Source organism: Ambystoma mexicanum, chromosome 6p, assembly GCF_040938575.1.
Source record: "Ambystoma mexicanum isolate Mex_15411 chromosome 6p, UKY_AmexF1_1, whole genome shotgun sequence".
NCBI classification, from domain to species: domain Eukaryota; kingdom Metazoa; phylum Chordata; class Amphibia; order Caudata; family Ambystomatidae; genus Ambystoma; species Ambystoma mexicanum.
This window is the reverse complement of record NC_090935.1, coordinates 818430452-818455739: the sequence shown is the minus strand read 5'-3', so window position 1 is coordinate 818455739 and position 25288 is coordinate 818430452.

The following is a 25288-nucleotide window of genomic DNA, read 5'->3' as shown; positions in this document are numbered from 1 at the left end:
TCATAGGGTATGGATGTCAACCTAGGAGTTCGCCCTTGAGGTACCCCTGGAGGTGGCATAGCATAATTTTGTTGACCGTAACTGTACCCCATCCCCTATCTGCTTCTACACTTCTTGGAGAAATTGCCTCATTTCCCACAGTTCCAACATTGCCCCATTCCTCCTCCCTTGGGTCCCATTCTTCCTAACTTTCCTCCCCTTGATCCTCAGAACCCAGCTCTTCCTTGCTGTTGTGCTCATTGCCACTGCGTGCTGGGTATTGTGTTGTTCCACTCCACAGTTCTTGTCCTCATTTTGACCATACCGCAGCTATTCTGGCATTTGCAGAGTTAAGGATGTACCCTGCCACTTCTGTTTGTGCTGGCATCAATACTGACACCTCCACAGCTACTTTAGCTAATTAGTTTTGTACTAGTTCCGCTTCCTCTGCTTGTCTCCTCTGAGTCATTTCCCGGTCACATTCTTGTATTCATCTGCAATGGTGTACTATTATGCTCTGTATTTCAGGCCAGCCCTTCACTTCGACCAATTTTATCTAGTGCTTTCTGCACTTCTTTGGGTAGGCCCTGTTTAACAATTAAGTAGAAAAATGGTATTGATTGGTCCCATGCACTACCCATCTCTGCCCTCCACATCTCTTGAACCTTAAGAATGAATTGAGCGGCATCTTTGTCATCGCTCATAGTACATTACATGATAGAATGTAAGTTGGGTGTGTCAGGAAATGCTCCCCGCAGCGCATACCATATGTTCACTCTTATCTTATCAAAGGATGGTCCATCATGTGCATCGTTCCCCAGGGTTACAGCTGGGTAACCCGATTTTACCCACACATCAGTAGCCTGATCTCCGATCATGGCTACTAATAGTCTTTTGATGTCTCCTACTGCTAGCGGAACTTATCGCTGTATGCTTTTCAAATGCGTGGATCCATTAACCTGTGCCCGCCGTGAGGGCAGGGAGTGCTTTAATTAGGTGTGTTTGTCCATTTGTGCCCATGACACACCCCTTATGTATGAGAGGCATTTGCAGTCGTGCCTTATTCCCCTCACTCTTCTTCAGACTTCCCTTTTTCCTTGCTACCACCATCCAGCTGAATCTACTCCTTAACCTTCCATCCCATACACTTTCCACCCTAGGAGTTTGTTCAGGTGCCTGTTCTGCCTCCTCCTCCTCATCATCCTCAAACTCATCGAATGTACTTCACCCATCAGCATTGTCATATCCTAGGCTGTCTACCCGTTCATTTCCTTCTCCCTTCTTTTCCATGTGTACATTTTTTATAGGTTTATTATCTATCCTTCTTTCCACCCTTCTGGTGTCTGTTCTTCCTGTCTATCAGTTGCACTGTTCACAGTCTATTCAGTTCTGCTATTGCTGAGGCAAATGCCACCTCTAAATCTCTCTTATTGACATCGGCATGTCCTGGGGTGTCTGGAGGAGACACATATGGGGCGGTGGGGCTGTTGCTGCTGTGGACACATACGTTGGGTTGGTGTAGCCTACCACAGGGATAGAGCCTGGTGGGTATATCCCTCCATGCTCTATCTCTGCCCCACCCTCTCTTCCTGGGCAATCACCCTCCCTACCGTCCTGTCCGTTCTCTCCCTTACACTATTCAGTGTCCCCAAGCATTTTCCAGAGGTCTAATACTTCCTTCCATCCATGTATTTGTTTTCCCTTATATTTGGCTGTATAGATACATGTTCTAGTATGCCCTTATTGTGGGAGCCCTGCTCTGATCACGAGCGGGACATCCCCCCTCCTCTTGTTTCCATTATCCACTGCTTACAGTACTTCTCATGTCTATCTCGGTATAGCGGTAGGACCTTACACATATACTCTATCAGTGTTTCTCCTCCCATAGTAGGGGTGGTTGCGCCTCTGCTGCCCTTACACTTATACAAACCCGCTGCACACAATATTACAGGTTGTCAAAAAACACAATCAATTTTCACCCACTCCCTCCTGCCAAAAATTCAAAATATGTTCTCCCCCCCCTTCTTTGTCTTCCCACTGTCGCTCACACACTCAAATATACCACACATTGCACAATGCCCCTCCTGGGCCTCCACACTGCACAATAAAAACACCAATAAAACATGCTAAAATAATAAACTTAAATAGCAACTACTATTCCTGAGCCCTCTAATTATGCGGGGCTCCTATATGTCTCGTTATCCTTCGTTATACAGTATGAATGGCGCCAGCTTCTCCCCTCACTCGGGCAGACTGCCTACCATTCCATTTGCCTTTCCTTAATATTCTCCTCAAAAAGTTAATAATATCGAAAAACAAAACAATCCACATGCATGCCACACCCACAATTTCAATATCCACGTGTTCACACCGTTCACACTCTCCCATACATCTTTCTCCTGCTTATTATCACTTACAAGGCTATACTCAAAGTGCGTGTGTTCACCCGAACTCCTACGTCATGGGGTTCCAACAATGCCAGCCTGCACTTCTCCTGTGAGCTGCGCCCGCTCCAAAGAGCAGACAGGAATTCTGCAAAGACGGCTCTGGAATGTACGTGTTTTTGAGACTGGTCGCTGTAGGTGGGTGCAGCCTCTTCTGAGAGGCTGCCTAGTCATCTCTGCAGGTACAGCGGGTGCTGGCATCATGTCGGGGTCACCAAATGAAGGCATTTCCCAAACGTTCACGCCAGAAAAATACATCCCGCTAGGGAATAAAGGCCAAGAGATTCTTGCAAAGATAACACACTTTTTGGTAAGGGAAAAGTACATTAGTGTTGCTTATTGCATGTATGTCACTTTAAATGCAGCTAAAATCTTGTGAAGCGAGCCTCTGTTTATTAAAGCTCAGTTCCCAAGACAGAGTGTAAAGAGGCTATATTTGTAGTTGGAACATATACAGCATTAATCATTAATTCATCTATTAGCTGAACTAAACAGACAGAGCTGTGGCCATTTAGAGCTTATGGTAATCCTTCTAAATAGAGAAACAGTTCTGTATTCATGAAGCCATATTTTATTGGCGCTTGACAGCTTGAGAGATGCTAGGTCAAATGACTTCAGTCCGCTCCTTTAGTGAAACAGTGCTTCAACAGATTCATTTCCATATAGCCCTGACTCTTTTCACCTGAGTCAGAGAATTAAACCATTAACTATTGTGTGTCTGCTTCATGGCCTGGGCTTTAGAGGCCTTATTTCATATTTCCGGCAATTATAATATCCCCTAATGCAAAGTAAAGGTTTGGAAAAAATTATGACATTTATTTATTTGCAAAGCACCAAAATAGAATCATAACATCAGCTATATGAAAACATATTTTAATTTGCCAAGTGCTGCATGCCACACACGTGTAAGCATGATACATTAATATGTATGAGTTTTGATAAATGTTCATATTTCAATATCTTTCTCATGCTGCCAATTTTATGAAAAAGACGTGTGTCCACGGATTCAGAATGTTCTTGTGATTTAGAATGGCTAGGCCTCAATAATGGTACAGGTCCATTACAGAATTTGTAAGGGAAAAATGTATTTAAGACCAATTTGATCATGGCTCTGGATGGTAGGGTAGAACAACCTCACATTATCATATAGCAAAATACATTTTCCAGTGGCGGATAAATGGGAGTGTCTGTATATGTGGAGAACCTATCAAAGGCCTCGTACAATGGGAAAATGTTACATACAACAATGTTGCATGAGTGGAGTTTATCAGGTGTTTAAGGGCAGACAAACAGGCAATATAGAGAGTTCTTGGGGAACTAGAATACAAAGGGAGTCTGCCCTATAGGAGAAATGTTGATTGGGGTTACATCTGGATGTAGCAGATATAAATCCCCCTTTATGAAGGCCTTCACATAGGGAACCTGATGTGTTAGTCTTGCTGAAGACAGAATTGGATTGTATGAGATGGATTTTAAAATCAGGGGACAGAATGGGAGCAAAGCTTACTTGGCAGAGTTACTTGGACCTGTTGATGTTCTTACCTGTCCTGGGTCTTTTGAAGACAATGGAAAAGTAAGTACAATAATAACTCCGGCACATTTAGATATATGTCCCAATAATGTGTTTAACCCCTGGCAGTCACTGAAAGTATTTTAGGGGAATCCTTTACAAGCTATACAAATAAATGGGGACTGGACTGTAAGTGAAACTTAGTAGCGATATACATAAACTTTTTAAGAGTTTTCATACAGTAATGTTTACCTGGTTTTGTGATATGGTGTACAACATGTTTCACAGATTTAAAGACATTGTTATACCTATTTAACTGTGAAAACCATAGTTAACATACATACAGACATCCTGAATAGAGTTTTAGACCAATTAATGTGGAATAGGAAGTTGGCTGTTTCTCCACTTTATTCACAAGAAAATAATGTCAATTTAAATAAGCAATGGCATTCTTCTAAATAACATTGCACAGAAAAGAAATGATTCTGCCTTAAGTGGACTCTTAATGCCAATGAAAATTAAATATGTATTCCTTTGCTTTCGCAAATGTATAATCTCATGCTTCTGTGACCCTTTACATTATTTAATAGATTGTGCTCTCCAAAATGAAAGCTATCCTAAACCTAAGCCAGCAGACTAAATAGCCAAACCTTCCACACCCTGTGTAATATTTGCATGCACAAACTAGAAACCAACAATACCATACATCTAGAGTAGAATTACCCCTAGTATAAGAAAGTAACATGTGAATCCAATGCTTTTCTTCAGTGCCAAAGTGTGTCAATGGTGTCAGAGAAAATTAGTAGAAATATATGTTATAAAGTTCAGATGAGAATATTGAAATGATCTTGCTTGAAATGTGATGCAGACAAGCAGTGCTAATTGGAATATTTAAATTGAAGAAGATTACATAATTATTTCTAGAATAGTTAATCAGACTTGCCTTTAAACAATTGGATTTGTGCACTCATTGTGAATGTCAATACCATCTAGATGATGTCAGACAGGTTGTGTTTTTCTTCTAAAGACAAGCTACTCACATTTGTATGCATATTTGTAGATGCCTTCTCGAGAATTCAAGTTAGGGGGGCACCTTTAATTGATGTGATGTATTATTGTTAATAAAACAGATTATTTACAATGAAATCAGATGCAATTGGGTTGTCAGATCTGTATGTCTGCACCAATCTTCAAGCATTTAGTTCTCTAATTAAGTGTATTTATGGGAGAAGCTATTCTCTGCAATCCCTAGAGTACAACCTGGTGGTAGCTTTCAATTATGGCTAATTGTGTAGGCTTCCAGTACAACTTCTCTTCAATGAAGTTGTATAAACCAAAATGAGTGTGCCTTCTTGTCTCACAAGTTATCCCTCATTATTCATACATTGAAGGTATCATTGTTACATCACAATACTGCTATCATACATAAAAGTATGTTCTACTAAATATGCAATCAACTGTTCAAAAGGCCATTGAATTATTGCAAAAGTTCTGTTTCACAGTTTTTCTTTAGAAACATTGCTGTGTATGTTCAAAAAAGGACAACTGCATGGCCATGAGTTTCAGCCGCTGGGCTTTATCAAGGCTAATTACTACTTAAGAAACACACAACTGTATAAGTATGTATGACACCCAGAAAGACAAAGCAAGTGGGGAGGGAAAAGAGGAAAAAATTCAACAATAAGGAGTAATGCTTGTGTAAAAGGCATTGATGAGCATCATTGAATGGTAATATAAACGTGGGCCAGTTACTGCAGAGCATGATTCAATGTTTTCTCCTGTTGTGTCTACATTCTATTATGCGTTGATCGCATCTATCTCCATGCGTACATTGCCATACTCTAAACAGAAGATGTGTACTTGGTATGTGTCAGATAGTTATCTATCTAATGTCACACCAGGTATTCATGGGATTAATTAAATAAAGTCCAATTAACATTATTTCAGGTGTATTTTTCTCAAACAAGAATTATTGCCTCGCTTAATAGAGATTTGACTGTAGTCATATCAGTCCATTCCTATATGAAACAAAAGTCATATTGGTCCATATCATTATGTGAAAAATCCCACTAAGCGAGTCAATGTATTTATGTAATTGTAATCCTATCAGAGAAGTATCCAGTACAGACGTATGCAACATTTAAGTTAGATGCAGAAGCATCCTGCAGTCTTGGGCATATTCTGGCATCTCACATGCAGAACTCTAAACCTTTGTATTCTTATGTTCTCACTGTGTCACCTGCATATAGTGTACTAGCAATTGTACCCATGCTTTGCACAGTAATTCCTACAAAAAAAAAAGAACTGGGAAAGGTATATTTACATTTTATACGGTTTACATTGTCTACACGATAGAACCTATTCACATGCCACATTTCAGGTTTGTAGCATGTTGGGAAGTAGGCTGAACATTTTGAACAGACACATGCACATACACATCCAGGCATTGCAGACCACGTAAAAAGAAGCTTAAAAAATAGGCAAATGTATATTCTGTACTTTCTACATTATCTACACCATGGAAGATACCCACATTCCAAATGTCAGGTTTGTAGCATGTTGGGAAGTGTGCTGAACATTTCGAACAGACATACACACATATCCTCAAATAGACCCCCAAAAATCAATCAGCCAAAGATTTATTTATATTCTATACGTTTTACATTGTGTACAACATGGAACCTACCCACATGCCAAATTTCAGGTTTGTAGCATGCTGGGAAGTATGCTGAACATTTCAAACAGGCACACACACACACATATCCACACATTTCACCCCAAAAACCAATTAGACAAACGTATATTTATATTTTATACTTTTTACTTTGTCAACACCATGGAATGCCAATTTTCAGGTTTGTAGCATTTTGGGAATAATGATGAACTTTTCAAACAGACACACACACACATTTCCACAAACCTCCCTTTTATAATTACTAGCAGGTGTACCCTTTCTACGCAAGGTAATTCCTAGGGCTGAAGCATGTAAGATTGAAGTGCCGTACCCATAGATGTAATGTTGAGATGGCATACATTCATCAACTTCCGTGGGAAATGACGTTCCTGGAATTATTACGAGAGATTTGCCACGATTTGATGGACAACATCATTGCAGACACTATTGAAGAGACATGCACCGTTTCCGGTCACCCGCATTACTACAAACGCAGTGTTTTGTGTCACCTGCATGACTTCAAAAGTGAGTGCTGCTAATGTCAGCTAGAATGCTGATAGTGTGGAATGTTTAGGAACAATGAACTGCTGAAGTTTATGTAGAACTACAGCAGAACTACAGTGCGAAGAGCCATATGGCAGGGGTAAGCATTTTCTATTGTGTACACCATGGAACCTACCCAAATGCCAAATTTCAGGTTTGTAGCAGGTAGTATGCTGAACATTTCGAACAGACACTAACACATATCCATATATGGCAGGGGTAAGCATTGCAGACCGATTCTCATTTAGATATTTGCATTGTCTACACTATGCAACCTACCAATATACCAAATTACAGGTTTGTAGCATGTTGGGAAGTATGCTGAACATTTCGAACAGATAGACACACACACATATCCAGGCATTGCAGACCATTTAAAAACAACACTTACAAAATCAAAGTAGACAAATGTATATTTTATACTTTTTCCATTGTCTAAACCACGGAGCATACCCAAATTTCAGCTTTGTAGCATTTTGGGAAGTATGCTGAACATCTCGAACAGACACACACACATAACTAAGCATTGGAGACCACTTAAAAAATCAAAATTAGACAAATGTATATTTTATATTTATTACATTGTCTACATCATGAACCTATCCACAGGCCGAATTTCAGGTTTGCAACATGTTGGGAAGTTCCCTCAACATTTTGAACAGGCACACACACATATCCAGCCATTGCAAAACACTTAAAAACAATGCTTACAAAAAAAGTAGACAAATGTATAGTTTATACTTTTTACATTGTCTACACCATGGAACCTACCCACATGCCAAATTTCAGTTGTTGGGAAGTATGCTTAACATTTTGAACAGATACACACACACACACACATTTTCCCTTATATATATATAATACAAGTTAACATACTGAAATTATATCCATAGTTTATATAATTCCAGTAATGTTTGGCTTGACATAATACAAACCATGTAAGTTCATTGTCTGTAGAGATTGTCTTTGCGCAAAGTTAAAGTCTCCCACTAAATCACTGGTATGGTTTAACTATGCATTACGTTGCAATCTATCCTCATATCATAGGTTCTTGCTGATGGTTTCTGTAAAAAATAGGAACTTCTGATTTGCAGAGTATTAGTGTTTGGTTACCCGCTCATTGATGCTCATCAAGTTATGATACTGTTATGTCCAGTGGATATCTGAACCTATGTGTCTTCAAATAATACAGTTGTTGCTTATTTGTTCAATGTACCAAACAATATTGCAGTACACATTACTTCCGGGAGGAGCTTACAGTGACATAGTTGTTCTATATAGCTCATAAAAGTGTCTATGCCAGCTGCTATCAGAGCAATCTGCAGAAAGACATCCAGTTTGTTATCAGTATTGAGTTCATTTGCAAATGTATCTCGCCTCCTATTTTCTCTGTTGCAAACTCTCTGTGATTGTTTCATGTGGTCATTTGCCAGGAATTTGATTTCCTCTTCTTATTGTCCAGCTGATGTACTTCATTGCAATATTATTATAACGGTAGTGTCGGATGTTGACTGCCTATTGTGCTCATGTGTTCTCATATACATATGCATAGCTCTTGTATTGTACCATTTACCACATACACACATGATAATATAGACCACAAGTTTACTTTGACAGTTTAAGAAATATTTGATGTCAATCTGTTGCGATTTGGTAGCAGTACATTTATGTGTATTGTCAACGGTGTGTGCATACTACAGAATCCACATTTATAAAAACCCTTCATTTGTTGTGCTTTTTCCAACCATTTTCTTGCTGATATTTGTGTCTCCATGTAACTGGTCTCTATACAACAAGTTATACCCTATGTTTTTGTTTATCGAGGGGTTTGTGGTGTATAAGGGTTCCTAAAGCAAGAAAGAGTGAAAACCACCAACTTACCTCCTGCTCCTGCATTTTGCTCCGACTTTCAATAGTCAGGATCAAGTACACACCTTGAAGTCATGACATATATCAACTTCTAGTCTGACAAACCATACTGTTTTTTAATTAGAACATAATATTTTTTATTTTTGACCCATCTTGAGTCTCTCTTTTCTCTTTTTGTGTTAAAAATACATAAATCACATAAAACATATAACAATGTGGTTTGGGTTTGGCATACAATATTGTCCTGTACATCACATCAGACAACAAAAGAAAAAGAACAACACAGAAATCAACAGTGGTGAATACGTTTCTTGATGGTTATCAGGTACTTAGTACCTATCACCTTGCAGAGGTGTTTTATTAGCAATGGATGAATTTCCAGAGAATGGTGTCATGTAACTGGGGCATAACTTGATGCATATAGTAGGAGCTCTGCGATAGACATTGTTTGGTCTGGTTCCAATGTATTTGTTATTTTATTCCATCCATTGTCAATAAGCGACATTTTTGAACATACACAACAGTGTTTCTAAGCAAAAACTGTGAAACATAAATATTGTAACAATTGCCTGACCTTTTGAAATATCACAACAGTGTGTCTAAGCAAAATGTATGGATGGGAAGTGAAGTCTGCAATAGTTGATTGCATATTGTGAGGACCGGGAAATGAGTCTCGGATACAAGGGATTCATGGTTTTGATCAAAAACGTTGATTAAAATAAAAGGGGGTCGGGAAATGACTCTCTGTCCCTACTCTAGAGGTGTTCCCCTACCTAAAACCAAACCTAAGGCTCTTTCAAGGTTAGAATGTCCAAAGAAAAACCGTCCTGTCTCCAAAGTACTATTCTGGCCCTCATATTCTAACAAAATAAATTATATGGTGAAACGGGTAATGTCTTTGGCATTGAGTGGTTTATAAATGCTCAAAAAGGAAAATGCGTAACTCCAACACAAAAGTACAAGAACAACAGAGTTCTTGGTTCCAGAGGCTGGTTCCCTTCTCCTGGATTTCTCTTCCTAGATTACATAGTCAAAGATATCAGTTCATTGAGTTTCCCTTGTTCCACAACACAACTGGTACACAAAACAGCTTGGCTCTTTATATTTATCTTGTTAGGATACCTTGCATACTCTCCTGCCAGGTTTTCACTCTTCTCTTTGGTTTCATATAGCCTTTGACTAGCCCTGATTATCCTTCTCAGAACCCCTTTAGGTGATTTATATCTTATACACTGTTCAGTCTGTCCTTGCCTGGTGTAACAGGGAGGTCAGACAACTCCTCCCTAACCAAAAAAGCCAAATAGAGGACGGCCCTCCTACCATGGTTGGCACAGGTGCCTGATGTGATATTAACAGGACACCAGGCGACAGCCAATGGGGGTAAGTGGGTTAGGGAGAAGGTCTGGACAGGTATGGGGGAGATAAGGGAAACTGGGAAGAGGTTTAGGGTTCATGATTGGATAGGTAGGGGGTACTGTAGGGAAGGCACAAACAACAAATACATAAGCTCCTAAATCGTATTCATACTCCAGACTACCTACTGCACCTGACTGAATCGTAACCCTACTATGTTGCCCTGTTCACAAACTTAAGGCACATATACTGATAAATTGCACAAACATGATATGGCACATACAATGGAAGCATAAAAACATAATGTAGCACATGAAATGAAAGCTTACACCAACACAATGTAGCACATGAAAATGAAGCATGAAGGGAGGAACCATCCACCCACAAGCAGCATGAGATGAAACAAACATAAATATATTGGACAGCTCTGACTGAACATATTCCCCCTCTACACCTAATTCAAGTTCTGAATTGACTGGCTCATATTGCCCCAGGCACCAGATAATTGGTAAATCACTTGTTCAAGGCACTACCTACAAAAAACTGCATGAGGCACTGCTGCCCAGCCACCCTGTTACTTGACAGGGTAATGACTCTACAGGGATTCACCATTTCCATAGCCCAAAAGATCTTCAGCATCACTTCTCTTGAATGTCATAACCTGATTTCACACACACTGAATACTTTTCTCAGACTTGGGCGCCCACAGCAACCCTGAGAGGATGAATGCCAGCATAGTAAGATTCTTAATTATGGCGACTGTGGTGGCTGTCCACCATGGACCAAAAAGTATCCGGAGACTCCTGAAGCACAGCAAGAATGCTGCGCTGAAACAGTGCGTGTAATTCGCAGAGTTGAGCTCAATGCTGCAGCCCAGGAAACACTGTGTTGTAGCTGCTGTCACCGGCCAAGGATTTTAACAGCCTCGCCGTACATGCCGCTCACCCCTGCATCTCGGGAAGAATTATCAGCACCTGGCATGGGCGTGCGGCTTCCTTAAGAAGTCCTAGGCGCACATGGTGTGCGTCTGCACGTTGTTTGCCCCCAAGGCCTCATGGGTCATGTTGTTTTACATGACAAAACGGTCAAGGGCCCCAGAAGAAAGCACCTCCAAAGCTTATTGGCCCATGCTTGGTGTTTCTGGCTACAACAGGCCTAAAACATGTGAGAAAGGGCCCCCAGGCTGCCCTTATTGCTCACACCTACCAGGGCTTTCTTATATGAACACACTTGCAATTGCCTGGCATACTTTCCTCCCAGGGCTTTCTTAAATGAACATACTTTCAACTCCTTTGTATACTCTCCTGACAGGACGTTTTTAAACACACTTGCAACTGTTTGGTATACTCTCCTGCCATGATGTTATTAAATGCACACACTTGCAGCTTACTATGCCTGGTGTACTTTCCTTCCAGTGCTTTACTCATGTAGGCTCTGTGCGCATGTGCAAACATGACATCTTCTGTGTTTGCTTTATCTAATACTGTTTCTGCTGGGTACACTATCCAGCCAGGGCTCTTCTTAAAGCATGCACTGCGTACACTCAAAAACAGCAAAGTCGCTTACTTGTTTTCTCTTTTAAAGAAATGTTCAAAGGTTCCTTCTCCGCCAGGTATTTCATTAGCTTCCTTAACAATTATTTGCCTTTGTTCTGTCTACCAATATGCCCTGGTGTCCCAGCTTCCCTTCCATGGACTCACTGGTTATTGCTGGCATACTTCGTTCCTCTTGTGGCAAGCCGGCGGCGGTCGTTCAGCGCTCCATCCCGTTTTGCCACCTTCATTCATCATCTTCTCTGCCTCTCACAGTTCCTGCTGGACCCTTCTGCTTTGTGTCAGGCTTTGGTAGGGCAAACGCTGCCACTCAACACCTATAAATGCCCACAAGCCCTGCATTGGCTCTGGCATTCTTGCACTGTGTTCTCTCTCACACATCAGATTTCCTCATCTTCCTCTTTGAGCCGGATGGCTCCACAGAACTTCTAGTAGCCCCATGGTCTCTCGGTCCATACTGAGAGAAGCAGCTTTCTCCCTCCAGCAGCATGCCTCAGTTAGGTGCTTCTGCTCTTTACATTTCTCAGCCACAGGTATGAGCTCCCAACAGCTAAAGCGCAGCTTGTGTTCTTGGTTTTTTCTGCTCTGCATTACTCAGCTTATCTTCCTCATCCTAGTAATCACACAGTTATGGAAATGGAAGTCCATTCTTGATGTTGTACATGTAATGTCTGGGTAAGCGTTCTCAGTGGATATACAGAAAGGAACATTCATACTGCAACACAGAAAGCTGGGACTAGGACGAGAGATTAACTAATTGCTAACAAGAAATACACTGAATCAGAACAAACAGGTACACAAGAGAAAGTGAAATGTGTTACTGTCTATAGCAGTGAGTGTCCTCAGCTTTACAGGAGTCCCAAAAGATATTGGCATGTATTTACAATGGATGAAATATTTAACAAATACATTGGTACCAGACCAAACATTGTCTATCACAGAGAATCTACTATACCCAACAAGTTATGCCCCAGTTACATGGAGACAGAAATACCAGCAAGAGACTGGTTGGACACAGCACAGAAAATGAGGGTTTCTATAAATGTGGATTCTGTAGTATGTGTGCACACACCGTTATAAAATACACATACTTTTATTGCTACTATCTCGGAACAGATTGATACCAACTATTTCTTAACCTGCCACAGTAAATGTGTTGTCTAAATTATCTTTGTATGTGGTAAATTGTATTTTGGAAGTGCACTACATGTAATTTGCATACGTATATGAGAACTCATGAACACAATAGGCAGTTAAGGTCCGAGACTACCATTATGACAACACTGCAATGAAGTACATCAGATTGACCCCAAGAGGGATATCAGATTCCTGGTAATTGACCACATGAAACAACTGAGAAAATATTCTAAGGCAATTGGAGGTGAGATACATTTGCAAACCGTGAACTAGAATACAACGACACAGTACTGAAAACAAATTAGATGCCTTCCATTAAATTACTCAGATAATAGTTGGTACAGACACTTTTATGACCTATATAGAACAACAATGGGCCTCATTCCGAGTCGGGCGGTAAGGGTTAACGGTCACCGGTAACGAGACCGGTGCCCTTAAACCCGTACCGCCCTATTCCGAGTTCCCTTTGCGGGTTGGAACTTAACACCTGCTTTTTGCCGCAAAGGGACCTTGGAGCGAATTACGGCACCGTAATTTACGGTGCCGTAATTAGCACCTTCCCCATTCCCATTGAGCCCTATGGGGCAAAAATGGGAATGGGGAAGGGCCCATGGTGAATGGGGAATTACCGACCCCGCCAACCTTGGAATGGGGCGGTAATTCCGCCATTCACCATGGCGGAGTCGGAATGATAACGGCGTCAACCAAGGCGCTAATAGCGCCTTGGTTAACGCCAGGGTCGGAATGAGGCCCAATGTCCCTGTAAGCTCCCCCTGGAAGTAATATGCACTGCAAAATTGTTTGATACATTTAACACATTAGCAACACTTGTCTTATTTGAACAGACATAGGTTAACCTATCCATTGGACATTACAGTACCAGACCTGATGAGTGTCAATGAGTGGATAACCAAACACTAATACTCTGAAAATCAGAAGGTCCTATGGATGTTTATCCTATTTCTTAAAGTAACTATCAAGAAGAACCTATGATACATGGATGTATATCGACATAATACATAGTTAAACCATACCAGTGAATTAGCCTTTAACTTCAAGAAAGCAATCAAAGATCTATACAGACCAGGGACTATGTTGAAATGAAGTTACATGGTTTGTATTATGATGATTCAAACATTACTGCAATGATATACACACTATATGCAGGTAGCATGGAAGGAACATATGAACACAAAAGGTTGGAGTTGTACTGCACTAGGAGGCAAAATACATAATTTTCGAAATCTAAACTGTTCACAGGCAGTTGGATAGATCGTCATGATAACATATATGTTTACAAGTGACGTCACATGAATTGCGTGATTACATCATTCTTTGTATTTATAAGACACTTCAAAATGGCACCACATTCTGCATGTGGGATGCCAGAATATGTCCAACAAGACAGGATGCACCTGCATCTAACTTATATGTAGGGTAACTTTGTACTGGCACCTGTATGATAGGATTACTATTATATAAATACATTGATCAGCTGTGGGGGATTTTTCACATGATGATGTGGACCAATGTGACTTTTCTCTCATATAGGAATGATATGATATGATATGGCATTTGTAACGCGCCTTTACACAAGCGTTTCAAGTGTTTCAAGGCGCGACTATAGAATGATAAGACCACAATCAAAGAGCTATCAAGCAAGACACTAATGCTTGGTTGAGAAATATACACATGGAAATAGATGGAACCAATGCATAATATGAATTAGATAAAACAGGAGAAATCATTGAATTATTCTCTGCAATGAATCTCTGAGGTTAGAATCTTTCCATTGACCTACTTTTATATTACCATTGAATGATGCTCATCAACACCTGTTACAAATGCATTACTAATTTGTATTTTCTTTTTTCTTTTATCAATTTTGTTTTGTCTTTCTATGTTTCTTAAATACTAATATAATTGTGTATTACCCAAGTAGACATTTGCCTTGATAAAGCCCAGTGGTCGAAACACATGGCCATGTAGTTGGCCTTTTTTTAACATACAAAACCGTATTTCTAAACAGAAACTGTGAAACAGAAATTTGGCAACACTTGAATGGCCTTTTGAACTAATATAACAGTGTTTCTAACCAATATTTGTGGAACATGACTTTTGCACCAGTTGAATGTATAGGTAGTAGGACATAATATAATGTAAGTATGATAGGGGTATTGTGGTGTAATGTTACATTGATATCTTCACTGTATGAATAATAAGGGATACCTTGTGAGGCAACAATGCACACTCATTAAAATGCCTTTATCCAATTTTGGTTTACACAACTTAATTGAAGTGCACTTGTACTGGAAGCCCACAAAATTAGCCATCAGATTAAAAACAGCTTGATTCTTGTCCCCAAATTGTGGGATGGGATTGTAGTGGTGGGGGTGTTAGATCAGGTAGTGTTTCTCTGTAAAAATGAAACCTCAAAACTGAGATATATTTCATAGTTAAATGTCACTGCATAGTGGACAATGGGCATGCCATATTTGTTTTATATTTTACAGGTTAGATGGCCTCCACAATGTATTTCATCGAGGACAGCCTAAGTATTGCATCAATTAAAATGTTGAACTCCAACGTAGCTAAAATGTAGCTTTTCAATCGCGTGTATTGAAAAGCTCATTTGGATAGACCAACATCAAATTATCCATAGTAAGGAATGTATTTAATTTGTTTATTACTTTGTTAATTTTGGGTACTTGAATGCTGTTTAAAACATCTTGCATCTCAGTATTATTGTGGTTACAGTATAGCAACGGGAACAAGTTGAGGGAAGATTAGACAATATGGATATGATATATTTTTTTGATATCCTCAGTCAAAATCTTCTCTTTGATCCCTGCTACCAATATATGAGGTACCTAGAGTTGCTAATCAAATATTCCATTGGGTCATTGGGATATGTTATCAATGTATTATGTACAGGCTCATTGAATTTATCTGAAAAAGGATTAAGGAAAATATAGAAATCACCATCCATTATTATTGACCAAGGATATCCTAGTAATTTGGATCATTTCAATGTTGGCCAAGATGATGGAGTAATTTGTATATAACAGCCCTGATCCTTAAATATGCTAAGATCATCAAATGGAAGTATCTGCATTTACTTTATCAAATAAGAAATTGTATTTTCTGGAGGTAATAATGTCTACCCCTCTGAAATGTAACTCAAAAAGGCCATATTGACAACCCATCCCAGGGGCACTAAACCAATCCTATGTTTCAAATCGGGCTCAATCGGCTTATTGCAAAAAAGAAATCTCTGCACCCAAATATGTATTATTATTAAAGATCACAGCCTTCTTTTTTTAGCTTTGTTAGGCCGTTAATATTCAACGTAAAACATGCATTGGCAAAGGCAACAGGTCTGGCTTTGTAAAGTGTCCCATTTCTGTACAAGAAAGACATAACCTTTCCTTTTGCAAAATGAAAAAAGCCTCAATGTACCAAGCAAGATTGGAAAAAGAATAATTTCACAGTTGTGCTAGAATCCACAGATTTACTGTCACTATGACTGATATGTCACTGTTATATGCTCTTTCTACATCATGGTTAGCTGATTGACAACAGGGCCCTGCAACATATTGCTGCATACGTTTAGCATAGAGCTGAGTCTCTTTTGCAAAACCATACTTCCCTAAGCCTTTATAAGGCATTCTCACTGAAAATGTATTATCAAAGAATATGGTTATTACTCTTTTGACCTTTTATTTGTGATATGTTATACTTTCTTTAATATTTCTAGGTAAGGCATTAGCGATAGCAGGACAAGTAGTGTGTTATACTGGCTCTTTAACAACCCTTTCTTTCACTTCGTCACTCAAAACTCCTAACCATGGAGACATTTACCTCTTTGACAACACATATATATGCTCAGTGTCAAGGACCCCGGAGTAGTGGAACTGCCACTAAATTAATATTTGCACAATTACACCCCATTAGATTAAACCTCATAGATGTATACAGTTACAATCTGTGAATAGAATTATTATAAGACCATTGGAAATGTCATGGATTCTGAGGCATGCGTTAATGTATGAATTTTCCCACTATGCAAACTGGATGTTTTTCTGGGGATAATAACAATTGGTTGATTACTTTAAACGATGCCAGGTTGTTTAAAGTAATCAACGAATGTGCAGTGTTCGAAATGCTTCTCATTGTCTGCCCTTTAAACATCTGATCAAGTGTAAAACTTGAATCCTTTAGTAGTAATGAACTTTCTTCTTGCTGAACAAACTTATTATTTTATCTTTAATGCAGTCATCTGGAAGTTAACTAAGAATGTTCTGGCTTCTGCCATTGGATTGAAACAGGATTACCATGAGCTCTCTGCAGTTCACATACTAAATATGGTATCCGTGTAATGCTGTATCTTTAGAAATACTGATGATAACTGCATATGGGCTGGGCGTCAAGACCCTACTTCCTTTAGGAATACCTAGAAAGTGAAGACTGGAGGATTCCATTTTCCAACACCTCTATCTTTTCTTCCATTTCACCTTTAAAAGATATTCAGGACTTTATTACTTGTGATTTTGCATGAACTTCATCACTGTGTTTCGGGCCTAATTCATGGAACGTTTTCCTATGGGATTGCACCATTATAAAACACTCCCATGAATTAGGCCCTTAGAACATGCAGTCCCAGTGATGTTGCCAGGGTCGTAAGGCTGCATATTCTGGGGTCTGTCAGATGATTTCAGTGAGACTGTATTTGCAGTCGTTTGATCAAGCCATGGAGCTATATCAGATTATTTCTGTCTGGAGTATACTGTGCCTGTTAGGCATTCTGGACCCTCCATTGCCTTGCATTTATCTTACGATGAGATGGAAGAAGGTTTAACACAACATATATTGCCTGACTGTCTTACTTCAGATTTGGAGTTGGTTGACTTGTAAGCCCCACTTAAGTTATACCTAGGATATAGATGATCAAAATCATATTGTAGGTAGTTTCAGGGGTACTGGCTGAATACAGTTAAGCAAGTCATTTTTGCAGAAATAGTAGTAGATTAACATTAAAACATTTTAGTGGACTTCCCAATTGGTTACTATGCTGGACTACTGCCAAACATTTAGTAGATGTCTTCTTTTTTACCAATGTTTTCTTGGGAAACTATATTAAAGGGGAAGTGGGTTCTGAGCTGTTGCGGATGGTGTTGCAGATCATCATGCTATATCTCTGAGACTGTAGGGGCTGTATAGTGGGTTAAAATGTCAGAGTGAGCCAAGCACTTCATAACCCAATTTTATTGCAATTGTCTGCTGAAATCCGTCAATGATATCTGTTTGCTCTACACTAACAAAGAAGGATACATGATAAACAACAGTAACTGCTGCATTATCAAACACAATACAAACTATTATACATTCTTCCTAAACTCCTACTCAGCCCCACACTACTACTGAACCAGCAGAGATCTTAGTCATAAAGGGTAAAAAGGCACAATATGAATGGCACACCTCCTTCACCTTTTAAGGCAGCACAGGCAGGTGGCAGGCTACACTCTTCAAGAGGATTGCGAGCCAGCAAGGGATTGTCCAAGGCAACAACAGTACTGTGGTACCAACACAAATGAAATGTCCTATCCAGCTTCTATAAAAATGGGAGTCTTTAATTAAACTAAAAATGGTACCACATTATTAAATACACTAACAACCCAACCCCGTAAAAGACTAAACAGAAAATGCACTTTGGGCATGAAGACAGTGGTGTGTATGCAATTGCTTTTGTAGCAAACGTCATGTTCAAAGAATGTGTCTTTTAAAGGGTACAAAATGGGGTCTTGGGGCAGGGGTGCTGTTAGCAGCCCAAGCAAATGGCTGCCTAGCCTGGGAGCTCTGTACAGCGACTGATAGCTGTAGAAACCGGTGGCGGTAGCATTCAATGTATCACATCAAAATCAGTGGAGATTGAAAGGTAAACTCTGGAGCACGCACTGGCCCACTCCTGGGTCCCGGCTTGCCTTGTATGCAGAGATATTCGATGTGGCAGTAGCTGATTCTGTTGGCGAAATCTGGCCTGAGAGGAAGACGCAGACTGCTGTGATAGACTGTGCGGGAGGAATGGGAAACCCTGCACTCCCTGCTTTCCCCGACGCCATTGAGCGGTTTGTGGACCTGCTGCCAGAAACAACAAAACCAACAAAGCAGCGGATGGGAGGTGCCTACGGGGGCTGAAGCACCACTTGCAATTGACCCCCTGACTCCCTGATGCAGAGTATTAGGGGCAGAGCCAACACCTGCAGATGGCAGTGAGCGGAGACGACTGTGTGGGAGCACGGAACAACCGTGAGAACACACTGCTGTGATCCAAGCCGGGGTGCGGTAAACATCAGGATCAGCCCAGCGGCCCTGTTGGGCTGCATTTCTTCTGGCACATGGACACTGGCGCAGCCATCCCAGACTGGCTGCGGTAACCCGACACACAAGTCGTTACCCTAACATTCACAGCACTGCGGGATCCAGATCATAAGGTGAGCCTGTGGGGAGGGGGCTGCGGGGTGAGCTGGGGCGGGCTGGCATATTTCCGCCGACTTTCCCCATCAACGGACTACATAGCTACTGAAGACTTGTTGAAGATTGGGAGTGGGTATTAAGGACCCGGAAGGCTGGGGAGCTGCACGCACCAACATCGGTCTGAACACTGGAAGCTTACCAACTGTGAATCACATGCTTAGCTTGCATACGGTTTGGGGCTCACCCCTCACCCAATCAAGCCAATATAGAGCATACTAGACGACAAGTGGGCTACCACAAACCATGCATGATTGTAATACCGGCCACATATAGGAGATAGTACATGCGCCCATGAACCAAGAGTAAACCAACTGCTGTGGCTTATCAGGGATACCTGATATATATGGAAGGGTACAACAGCCAACGTAAGCCACGACCCAAACACTGCATCAATCATGGGAGTCACCAAGGCCCTTCCCACTCGACCACGACTGTTCAGAGAACCAGCCTGCCCCCTCTCAAAGCTACACAAACATCCCTACTTGCTGGACACTGCTTCGCTGAGCAATCACTGATGTGAGGGACCGTACTGCCCCGACCCTGCACTGATTTACTATCCTGAATCACTTGCCCTGATCTGGCGCAATGGACACATTTGCAAAAACGACCCCATGCAATGAAGCAAATCTGCAAGATCAGGCTCCGCTGGGACAACCCGTTGCCGGAGCTGCAGCCCCGCCAGTTCCTGACCTATCAGGCGTCACAGAAGCCATGGCAAAAGGATTTGCTGCAGTCCATGTAAAACTGGATGACATTAATGCCACAGTAGCCTCCATAAAGACCCACCTAGCCCATGAAGGTGCCCATATAACGGAAGCAGAGAACAGGATAAGCACCAATTAAGACAACATCAGATCACTGCAAGACACTGTGACAACGCTATCCAACAAGATGAAACTAGCAAATAATAAATGCAACGATTTAGAGTCGCGCTCTCGTGGGAATAACCTATGTATTGTGGGGGCCCTGAAAAAGCACTCCCAGGCAGAATGGAGCTAGCCATTGAAAACCTGCTAAAAGACCTTTTAGACCAACCAAATCTATCACCATTCTTCAATGTCGAGAGAGCCCACAGAGCGCTGTCATCTAGACTGAAACTGAGATTATCCCAGACCCATAATCGCCAAAATATTAAGTTATCAGGACAGAGACGCGATTTTCCGACTTGCCAGAGAGAAGAAAGAACTAAGGCTGGGATCACAGATATTCTGTATCTTCTCTGACTTCTCGGTCCAGGTCCAACAGGTGTGCTGTCAATTCACGGGTGTAGAGAAGCTGCTAAGAGAAAGAAACATACAGTGTGCTATGCTGTCCCCAGCCTGCCTGAAGTTGCAATTCTGCAGCAAGCTGTATTTCTTTACCATGCCGAGTGAAGCCATTAAATTCATTGAAGCTCAGATCCCTGAAACAAATGCACCCGAAAATCCAACTGATGAAAATTATTGAAACTGCTCATCCTTTACTATGTGAATTCATTGTGTTTCAAGAGATAATTTCTGAAACATGTGAAATTAGTATATTAAGATGTCTGTTCACCTTGACACTGGCTTGGATAAGGGGCGTCGGCCCCTGGTCACCTGCAATAGCCGTGCAGTAACATTGCTTCTGCCAGCAACTGCTTTATGTATGTGTTTAAAGTGTGTTTGCCCAAGACCCAAGGGCCTAATGGGATGGTTAATGGGATGGATGGGGTGGGAGTTCACACTGCTGGGTTGGAGGTGGCAGTGAAGGTGGTGGGTGGGGTAGCAGGAACAGTATCCCCCCTGGAAGGGGATAGCATAAGTAGCGCCAGTTGCGCCTCACAAGGGAGTAGTTATGCATTAATCGTTAAAACACTGACAAGCGTAGACAGGCACAAAACATGAGCACATTTGACACATGGCCACATTAATGGATACTACATTACCACACATAAATGCCACAACAGGTGACAATCATGAGTTGGAATATCAGGGGTTGGGGAACTTCACTAAAGACCAGAAAGTGGCTGCTTACTCTAATAGACATAAAGCCCATATCCTTTTCCTACAGGAAACTCACGCAACCGAGGCTACATGCCGCAATATAGCCCCCACCTGTGGAGCAAATAGATATGCTACATCATTCTCCACTCAATCAAGAGGGGTAGCCATATTAATACACAAGTCCCTAAAATTCATGGTGAAACGCTCGCATATTGACCCTGATGACCGTTATATAATCATCCACTGTGTGCTTGAAGGTCTTGAGACCATATTGATAAATACATATTGCCAAAATATAGACACCCCAGAATTCATTCTGAACATACAAAATACCTTAGCGGGATATTTTGGGATACCCCAAATTTGGGGTGGTGACATGAACCTGATACTGGACCCTGCCCTAGAAAGGTCCAACAAAGCCCCCACACTCCAGTCCCGGGCGGCCCCCCAATGAATCTCTACTATGCAGAGGTTTAATCTCCGTGATGCATTGAGAACCATCTACCCCACAACCAAAGAGTTATCTTTTTACTCATCAGTCCACTATATGTCCATTAGTATCAATCTGTTCTTACGATCTAGCTCATTAATGGGGAAGGTTGATAAAGGAGAAATTAAACCCTGCACTTTGTCTGACCACGCCCCTATACTACTGGCTATGAAATTTAAAGATAGCCCTCAAAGGCGTGCATGGAGATTCAAATCCGATGCCCTACAAGATGTAGTTTTCCAGGCTGGCATCAAAAACACCTTCTTTACATGCAATACATCGGAGGTTACATCCCAAGATGCGAGATGGCAAGCCTTCAATGTATTTATTCGGGGAATGGCGATATCCAGGGAGGCAGGGGTACTTAAGGGTGTCAGGAGAGATCTGGACCAGTCAGAGAATATCTTCAAAAACCTACAACAGGGACATTCCCTAAACCTGGATCCCTTGATTCTGGCTCATATCCATGCTGAACTTGAGCGATTCGAGGCCCACGCCACCAGTGAAAAACATTTTATTTCCTTTACCACTGCAGCTAGGAGATACAGTGAGGGAGACAGACCAGGTAGGACACTATCCAGAGTGGTCCGCTCTGAACGAGGTAGAAAACAGGTAGAGTGTATTGGATACACAGGGTAACAACAGTTGGGCTGACTTAGAGGTGGTGGAGGTGTTCAGGGAATTTTATCAGAACCTATATACAGCCCCCCCACCAAAGGGAGAAGCCGACATTTGTGCTTTATTCGTTAAAATAACATTACCTGCCCTAAAACCACAGGACAAGGGGAAACTGGAACAGCCAGTCACACTAGAGGAAATAATGTATGTCATTGCCTCGCTACCTAAAAGCAAGGCACCGGGACCAGATGGCCTAACAGCTGAATTTTATGAAGAGTATGTCAGTACACTAGCTGCGATTCTCTTATAAGTTTGGGAAGAATCGTTACAACGCTGCATTCTCCCTGAATCCCTTACCGAGGCAATGATCACGGTACTTCTGAAACCGGCAAAGCCCAAAAATGAATGTGGCTCCTACAGGCCCCTGTCCCTAATAAAACGTGATACAAAGATATATGCTAAGATCCTGGCCAATAAGCTACTCCCCTTGATTCCCCAAATAATTCACCCTGACGAGGCTAGTTATATTCCAGGGAGATCCATCTCGCTTAGCATTAGGCGTCTCTTCATCATAATGGCCAGACTTGAGCCGAGCAAGCAAGCAGTGGCGGTCACAATAGATGCCCAAAAGACATTCGACATGGTTGCCTGGGACTTTATGTTTTCTTAAACTGGAGGCGATGGGAACTGGACCCAATATGCGACAATATATTCAATTGGTGTACACACTTCCACTGGCCAGGGTTCGGGTCAACTCGCTTATATCCGCCGAATTTCATCTAGAACGGGGTACCCATCAGGGCTGTCCCTTTTCCCCTATGCTTTTCACCCTGGCCATAGAGCCCATGGCGGAGTTTATTAGGGAACGCCAAGCACACCGGCGTATCCACTTGACGGGGCTTCCTGAAATTATCTCCTTATACGCTGATGATGTCATGCTCTTTATTAGTAACCCCCTTAGCAACCTCTCACCGATCATACAAGACATTATCGACATTGGGGAACTGTCTGGATTTACGATAAATGCCACGAAATCGGAGAAATTCCCCCTCACCAACAGTACAACTAATTGCCAAGGGCGGCAATCCCTCCGTTGGGCTCCCGACTCCATAAAATACTTATGGGTAACAGTCTCAAGGTCTCACGCATCGCTGCAGAGGGACAATTACGACACACTGAGAACATACTCAGAAGCTAAAATGAACAAATGGAAAGCTCTCCCAGTGTCAGCCGCGGCAAAATACTATATGTGTTTGTCAATGTCCCAATCTGGCCTGGAAAAGGTTTCTTTGCACATCTACTTAGACAGATGGGCCAATTCCTCTGGCATGCTGGAGCTGTCTGCAAAAAGTGGTCGGACATGACACTCACATATGAAAAAGGAGAATCACCGCACCAGATCTGGAACTATATTGGATAGCAATATGCATCCTACTGGTAGCCCAGGGCCATCCATCCTCCACATACTAAACTTGAGGCCCTAGCGGCTGGCGAGGCAGACATTAGAACCCTGAAATGGCATCCACAATACAGAGACAACTGCCCATTCGATCCGGTCACTTACACACTACAGGCATGGAGAAGGATTTTTTCCCTCACAGGTGAAACAAAACCCTGCTATAAATGGCTCCCACTGTGGAAGTTCCCTGGAACTCAAACCAACATGGGAAAAGTCACTACAAGTAAAGTGGGAACACCTGGGCTACAAAAATATGGCTGATCTCTTCCCGAGTTGAAAATTCATTACCCCAGACACCTTGAAACCTGGGCACCGGGGAACAAGTGGAGAGCAGCTGCAATTCTACAGATTAAGAGCTGCCTCTACTGGCAGATGGGCAAACTATCCTAACGAGCGTCTGGAAAATCCCCTTGCTGCATACATAGCCAACTCAGCAAATTGCAAACACATCATGTCACCCTTTACAAGAGGGTCCAGAAATCATGCGCGATCTGAATGTCACCTGGCCTAGTAGAATCGCTGTCTGTCCTCCCTTTGTTCCCTCTCCTTTACCTCATCGCGCCTTGAAAAACATGTGTATAGGCGCGTTATAAATGCCATACCATATCATATCATATCTCCAACCCCGATACCAAAGGCAAGGGCTGGCTAGTCAAGAGAACTGGGTTTAGAGCTCTCAGACAATCACTGGACCCTAACGTGCATAGACACCAAGATGGTATCAATTAACTTTAGATTTAAGTTTATGCAATACAAAAAACTGCACATACTCTACTAGACTCCAGCACGACTTGCCAGGATAGATAAATCACAACCCCAGGGGTGCCCTAAATGCGCGCAAGATAGTGCAGATCATTTAGACATGTAACTATTGAACCTAGGTAATGGATACGATATCCAAGGTTACTGACAATCAGCTAGAACGTGAACCCATGGGACCGCTTTTTGGCAGGTGGCCAGCAATTAACAGCATTGAGACGCGGACATTCGCCAATACGCCCTGTATGATTGTCAAGAGATTCATCCTCTTACACTGGAAAGACAGGCACCCACCAAGCGGGAAAGAATGGCTTAATGCACTAACCTGGTCACAGGAATGTGAATGCATGTATGTAAATACCCTACCCATTAGGGCAAAACCATGTGACTCGTTGGCGAACT